Source organism: Hetaerina americana, unplaced genomic scaffold (assembly GCF_022747635.1).
Source record: "Hetaerina americana unplaced genomic scaffold, ioHetAmer1.1.p SCAF_11, whole genome shotgun sequence".
NCBI lineage: Eukaryota > Metazoa > Arthropoda > Insecta > Odonata > Calopterygidae > Hetaerina > Hetaerina americana.
In genome coordinates, this window is record NW_027286181.1 from 19,067,057 (window position 1) to 19,075,057 (window position 8,001).

The 8,001-nt window shown below is 38.4% G+C and overlaps 1 non-coding gene across 1 annotated transcript; it reads right to left on the reverse strand.

The window, feature by feature from the left end:
* Nucleotides 1-496: 496 nt before the first annotated feature.
* TRNAV-AAC (transfer RNA valine (anticodon AAC)) lies at nucleotides 497-569 on the reverse strand. Its single transcript has one exon. It is a non-coding gene; the product is annotated as a tRNA-Val (tRNA).
* Between the last annotated feature and the right edge of the window lie 7,432 nt (nucleotides 570-8,001).

Sequence of the window (8,001 nt, forward strand, 5' to 3'; positions counted from 1 at the left end):
AATTCATAAATGAAAAGGATTGATGAAAAATGTATTTTATTCACGTTCTCCATACAAAGGGTAAATAAAAACGAGGAACGAAAGTTAAAGAGGGTTTTTGATGGTTTTTATAATTTAATGTGTATGAACACATCCCGTTGATAAAAAGGGAAAAAAATTCGTTCAAGAAGTTACAGACATTGATGACTGCATAAGAGAGTCAGCGTGATAGGTATGGCATGAATTAAATACGTATAAAAAAAGACAAATTATCCGAGTTTTCCGAGGAAGAGGAAGGCTAAAGTAAACGTAAAATTTGGTGGGGAAAACTATAGCACGTAGAACAGTTTACCTGTTCCAGAAGTGTTGAGGACCAAAATGATCAAAATAGTATTAATTTTATTTATTTGACGACTTCATCGGGGCGAGAAAACCCACCCAGGCGGGAATCGAACCCGAGACCTCTGAATTTGCAGACGAGGAAGTTACGCACCGCCACCGTGGCCATAAAAAAAAGTGTTTCCGCCCGGGATCGAACCGGGGACCTTCCGCGTGTTAGGCGGATGTGATAACCACTACACCACGGAAACAGTGTAGCAGGGAAGTCATAACACAAAGTCCTAATCTATAGAAATATTTAAAAGTGCGAAGGAAGAAGGGGCTGACGAGTACGGAACAGTCTACGCGAATCATTATATCTATGTATAATTCATAACGTCATGGGTGAAAAATAAAAGTAATCACTTGCGCTTGCTGTGCCCACGTGAACGAATGAAAAAGGCATATATTCCGCGGGAATACTAAATCTACGATGGATCAGTGCTTTCGTATTTACGTGGAGAATTTCCATGAAAGTAATTGAATAATAATTTCATGGAATTGCTAGGTCATTCATGGTGAAAATTTGTTTATTTTCTTGAAAAAATTGTACGTTATAGATCCTCATAAAATACAATCGAAACATATTTAAATCAAGTGAACAAAATATATTTTTTTATGCATACACATGCATAAATGTAGATACATTATACACGTTCTGTTTATGAATGCTAATATTAGCTAGTGTCTGTCAGCTTAGTGTAGTTTTTTGATGGGCCATAGCAGTACACTCTGCTGTACTTCGAAACCCTGACTAACGTGACACAAAATACCCTTAGACTCCATGATAAATATTAAAATGTCTCGTTCTTTGTCCCTGTATAATTTCTCTCTTGATTCCATACAAAATGATAATCCTTTTCCTCCCAGTATCTCACTTTCCGAGCATTCTACCCTTGATCATTGCCTCAAGCATCTCATTACCTCTCTCAGTATATCCTGCATCCAATTATCCTACCATTATCGAATTTATCCCAACAACCTTCCTCTGCCGTGCCTAGAGCTTCATCGTTTGTTTTCTTTCCGTCCATTATAATTTTTAACTTTTATCCAAAGCCATATTTAAAAAACCTCAAAACTATGCATATTCTCTGGCTTCAGCGATCAAGTTTCCTAGCCATGCAAAACACAAAGTGCTGTAAGTGTTGTGCCAATTTAACATTAATCTATTCCCCACAGTGACTCCAGATACCGTTAATTTGATGTAACTTCCTCCTCTTTGTAAAAACTTCTCTACTTAACGCAATTCTTTTATTTATTGTCCTCTCTACTTTGCTCACGTTCTTCTGAAACGTGTTCTAATAAGATACACCATTCTACATGTTTTAGTGTACCTCCCTCAAATGTAATGTTTTTTTAAGGCATCTTATTTCTTGAGAACACCATCCTTTTTGTTTTATTAAGATTGATGCCCATGCCATAGCTAGCCCAATGACAATTCCATGGTTGGAAAATAAACAAGGAATGCCAGTTTTTAACTCATTACAGAAAATATTTCTTCTTCTACGTGTAATTTACCCTAATGTCTCCCATACATCTTTGTCCTTGCATACTCCTTTAGTGTTTGTCTCAGTTTCTGTATGCACTTCTGTTCCTGAGGTATCTAACACCTGATATATTCGAGAGTTTTTTTTTACCACATTTGCACTTCAACCACATTTATCGTCTCGGTTTAACCCTTTCCTCCCGGTATCTCACATATCTGAGTTCATTTCCATCATCAAAGACCAAGTTTCGAAGCCGTACAAAGCTCCACCTATCAAAGTTTTCATTAATATGTACGTGACAATTATTTGGTAGTCTACCGTTTAAGGTAGGTTTTGTGTGGACACAGACTAAACAACTAGAGATATTTCTTTGCCTCTCGTAACAAAACACTACCTGGCACCGTTACAATAAGCCCTTCTTCAGTGTCTTTTATTTTCTTTCTACCTTAATTCCGTCCAATATCCCTATTCTATTCTTACCACATCCTCGTATGCCTAATATTCAGTCTATTACAGTCTTCAACACCCCATTGCCTATCAAACTGCTCGGCATCAATCTTTCCTGCCTCTTTATGATTTCTCCCAACAATCTTCTCTCATCACCTCTAGCAATTCCTCGTTTTTTTTCCTTTCTCTCCACTTCGTCTTTTCAATCCTTCTCAATGTCCACATTTCAAAAGCCTTCAACTTAGGCTCGTCATATTGTTTCAACGACCATGTTGCCGCGCCGTGCGAACAGAGTTGTCAGAGTTTTCACTAGTATTTTCTTTATATCTTCACTTATTACTTTATGATATCGAAAGGCATATCAGCATTAAAAATAAGCTCTTGGGCGAAAAAAATTCATATTTTTATTTGTTCTTGTTCTGAATTGAATGTGCAGAATGCGCAGTGAATAAATATGTTCTTGTGATCTTTTTTCGAGGGTCGCATCGGCAGCATTTTTTTACAATATTTTCTTCCATTTTCATTTTCAACTGATTTCATATTATTTTCATCGCACTAACATTTCTGCGATCATATCTGGCCGTACTAGGCCAGAGGGAGTACTTAAGTTGGATTATTTATTTCTGAGTGAATCTCCGCATAAGTGAGGCTCTTCTTCGTGTTGCGTGCAGTTCGTTGAGTCAATCCTTTGCATTCGACAAATATGAAGAGCTATTTCGATAAATCCTCGTCATGCACAGAGATTTAACCAAATGGCTAGTCAAGTTGAAATATTGGAAACCATAGAAGGGAATAATCATATCTGATTTCATCCTCAGTGGTTGACTGTGGCAATATTTCGGTGGCAATTGGTATAATATCAACTGGAAGGGGGGGGTATATATACCTGCCACATGTATTCCGAGTTCAATGATGGAAGAAGCCTTTGAAAGATGCCTTTGGGATTACTTATTTACTTGGTGGTCGAATGCAATGCTTCCCGATGCGAGTTGTGTTTGCTCAGACGAGAATTTTGGCTCCGTTTTCCTTCGGGAGGAAACCATAGAAACCAAGGTTCCAGGCGAGCAGACGGACTACTGCTCCGTTGTCATGATCGCGGGTTCGGAATGGCTGTTAGTTTGGATGGAAGTAGCCTCTTGTCAGTCTCAGCGGCCGAGTCAATCGGATAAGCAGTGAACAAGTAAATTCAATAAATATGGTACTCTTTCTATCGATTGGCAGATAAGGTGTTTATGATCTATTTCCTTTATTTTATGGAATTGGGATGTGCAAACACTGCTGTTTGTTGGAACGTATTAATCGTAGTTATCTGTGTAATATGTAACGACGCTACTTGAGGTTGTAACTATTAGTTGGCATTTTATTATAATTGGTGTTTACCTCTTAAGGTAGGCTTTGAATGGACCCGGATTTGTAACCCAGAAGCCGCGGGTTCGAATCTCGCCTAGGTGACTATCCCTCTTCTCATAACGTTGGTGTTTTTAATTTACTTCTTATATCTTGTTGAATAATAAAATATAAAAGGGAAACTTCACTGTTTTCGGATTAGTTTTTTAAAATAAAAAAATCCACGCTCACAGTTTCAGGCGTAACTTGGTGGAAATCCTTCATGATGAAAGAATACACTTGGCTTTTCAGCATTAAATAGTGGAAGATTAAGATGTTACGCTCTAACGAAACCTAGATCGTAAATAAAACTATTTTTTCTGGAAAAGCCAAGTGTCTCCTTTCATCAATCCCAATTTTGACTGCATTACTGCATGTAGGACCAGGATATTCAATGCACAAACAGCCAACTTGAAAATAAGTTCATATCTCAGCGCTACTGAATTCAAATGTATTCGTTTAAATACATTCGCTTAGTGTATGCTGATAACTTCATAATGTCAATACTTTGTGAATCCAAATAGCGAATCCAAAGAAATAATTTCATGATTAACCGTCGATTTTTTGGAGTTTTTGAATCTATTGAATTTTTTCACACTCAAACTTGTACGTTTCAGTTGTTTACTTTGAAAAAAAGACGCTTGCAATTTTCGGAAATCAATTTTGGCTTTAAAACCAGATGAAAGCTCTGTCACCCATTCAAATTTAGCATAAATTGTCCACGACACATTGGTGCATTTACATAAATGTACGATTATTTCAGTGTGTGACATAAAATTCGGTGTACTTAATTTGACATACTTAACACTTTTCACCCATATATCTTTGTTTTCTATTTTGAGATCTTTAGTAATTTTTCAGTGGACAGTCTAACATTCCTTTACACTCGGCCATCTGCATAGTATTAGTGACACAGTTTAGCTGGAGACGGATCAATTGGATCCGCCTCTTGAATGAATTTCAAAGTGCTTACTTTCTCCGGCAACAACTCTCACCTCTGACCTTAGACTGGGAGAACACGGAAGAAAAATATTTTGGATTTCATTCAAGACTATCGGGAGTCACCGTGAGAAGGGAGTTTGAGAAGTGTGACGCAAATACGGAAAACGATTGTTGTTTCGCGTTTTGCATGCCACGTCAAGAATTTTGTCACGCGTAGGTAATGCGATTGAAGGAGGAACCGTTAAGAGAAGAGATTGTGATCCTTGAACGTTCGATCGAGGCTGGGAGAAGTATTTTTGATGATTTTTGAAAACTTTCGCCATCTCGAAGAGTTTTCCACTTCCACAGTTATGTATATAGATTGGGAATCCATTGGTAAACCTAAAATCGCCTGGAGCCACGTTAAAAACAGATGCAAGAATTTGGTGGGAAACCGGGCGTTCCTAACTCTTGATGCCTTGAGATAAGTATGTAAAATTGAATTGAAGGTGAAATGGCAAGATAAAAGAGCAAAAAAGAGAAAATAGGATCAAACATTAGAACAATATGAGAATGATTTGGGAAAAAACGACGAAGAAATGTATCTAGAGTAGGGGGATATGGTGAGGGAGGGATGGCGAGCATTCAGATAGAAAAACAGGGACAATAATGAATCTACAATTTCATTTTCATGAATATTTGGTATTCTGTCTATGGCAGATTTTTGAAGGCACAAACTGAACACTATTTTACTTCTTTACCTGTCGTAGTAGAACACAATCTGACATGCGAATCTGCAGTAAGTCCTTTTTCAAATCCGCACACTTCCTTCCTTCCTCCCTTCATTCTGTCCGCATATTCCTTTCCTCCCCTTCATCGTTTGCCTAACGTTCTCCCCCCAATCGCAGTCTCCAACATTCCATCGCCAATCAAAACTGCATCCATATTTCCTCTATTTAAATTGCTAATCATCTACATGGTACGTATCGGTCGTAGTTTACATTTAAGTCAGCAACCTACTTTAAGAGTCAGTGAACAACTTCTCTCCTCCCGGAACTTAAGCGCTTCATTGCTTGACAAATGACTGTCGTAGTTCGACAAACAAAAAAAGCTTGTGGTTCACACTTAAGTGATAAAGTGACTTATCTTTCAAACGTAGAACATACTTACCAACCTACGGCATTCATATCGCTGTGGAAATCTTTCAGTTATCACATATCTGTACATGCATACTTTCAGTTGTTGCTTGTAGTCCGAAGTGCACTCTATCAAATGACTAAGACATAATGGGATCTTCCCATGTTGATTTACATAAAAATTGACATAACGAAAATCCAAGAATTTATGCATATTTCAATGGCAGTAGAGGACTACCAGCAGAAGAGGATTAGTTGTGCAGAAATACATGTCGTTCTAACGAATAACTGATATCAGGTGTAAACTTATTTAAGAGTTGTGATAGTGGCTACATAAAAGCGCCTACTCGCCTTTGTTTCAATGATATTAATCAATTTGTGTGAAAAAACAGCCTAAAGCGCGTAGTTTAAGAAATTGGTGCCTAAGAACTATTCCAAATTATGTTTTTAAGCACGTTTAAAAATAATAAGTATCTCAGGCAATTAAAAAACTGTATATTAACATCATATCCGTTTAAAAAATGCGTATTAACGGGTATTACATTGCTTTTCGCCAGTCATCATAAATTCATGAGCTAAGGTGAGACGACACTTGAGCAACCACCATCCAACCTCTCAAATTTACTGTTGTCCCATTGATTGTGTGGGATATTTGAAGATAGCGTGACGTTGAAAGTTATTTCAATTCGGAGAATGTTAAATCAAGTGGGAAGAAATGAGGAAGAACTCGGAAATTAATTTCCGCCGCGTCGACTTGTATGATAGTTTGTTTTCGATAGTCGTCGTTCGATCTCTCACAACCGTTGCTGGTCGTATCGTCCAAGACTTTTATGAGCTGGAGGAAGAAACGAACTATTTTAGAAGTCATGGAAGGACTGGGATTAGTGAGTATTTGAATAAGGCGGCAGCATAGGACGAATGATGTTCAGTTGTGCTGGAATAAGAAATATCGAAGGATTCGCAACAGTAATTAGTGATCCTCCAAGCACATCCATTTCGACCATGACCCACACGCAATTATGAAGAAATTACAGATGGTGCAAGGCCATCCATTTTCCATTACCTCTTTCTTCATAGTCCACATATATTCCAGGCGCATCTGTGTACAGACTCAAACGGACGCAAAGTGTAAGGTTGTCCTCGTATCGGGTTCGTACGTGGCTAGTATTCTGTCTTCCCACCTTGAGGGTCCGGGTTAAAATCCCGTAGGTGGCCGGAGTTTTCTAGTGCTATCCACGATCCCTACTTGGGTTGTTAAGTGTAGAGCAACTCAAATGAATTTCGCCGTCCGTCGGATTGGACGTGATATTGTGTGACCCCTTGGCGTCTTTTGTTATTAGAGTTGGCTAATATAAACGCCTGGTTTCTCTCCACCTTTCTTTCCCCCATTCCCTGAATATTCTACGAATTTTCTCGCCTTACCATCCTTTAATGGCGCAAATGACCTCAGCTGTGGGCCACCTCCACATAATGACTGAGTATCATTTTCTGGTGCAATTTTATGATTTGAAGCTCCTGGTTAAGTTACGCGATTGCAGAAATGTGACACAGGTTTTGGGGGAGGCGGAGGTCATTTTACTTCTTGCCTACAGCTTTATTCCCTCCCTATCGGCTCACGAAACCATGACGATGGCGGAGGTGTGGAGTGGCGGTTCAGGCAGGCGATGATCTCCGGGATGCAGCCGGAGGGCACGCTGCCGACCGGTGAAAACTTGATCGCGTCGGACTTCCAGGCGTGAGACCCGAATATTTTATTCTCTCGTGTGATTTGTTCAAATTCGTCCTTGATGTGCGTCAAGATCACGATAAAAATATAATAAATAGTTATGTCCCTACGAAAACTTCGAACACCACTCGAAAAAAAATATTCCTTCAAGATAAGTTGTTTCCACAGCATACTTATTAGGAGAAATAAATTGGACACACATATTTTCAAATTTACAAACGTTTAACATATGAAGTTAAAGCGAATAGAAAGGGGAAGACGAAGGAGAACGTTTAAATTTGAGGACAAGTCGTACTTATGGACATATTCCAAGGGACCCTAGCAAATATCTAATCAATCAATATGGAAATTCATGTCATAATGTAAGCACTTTGTCCTTGTAAAAGACAGCATCTAATTTCATAAATTTTGAGAATTTAAATTCAGTTGGACATTGTCGCTACATTACTCATGATTTCAGATATGAAAATTGTTCTCATTTGCGCTCGAAGAGCATCAGAAATTTCTCAAACGTATTGAGAGCGTAAAAAATAACTCAACT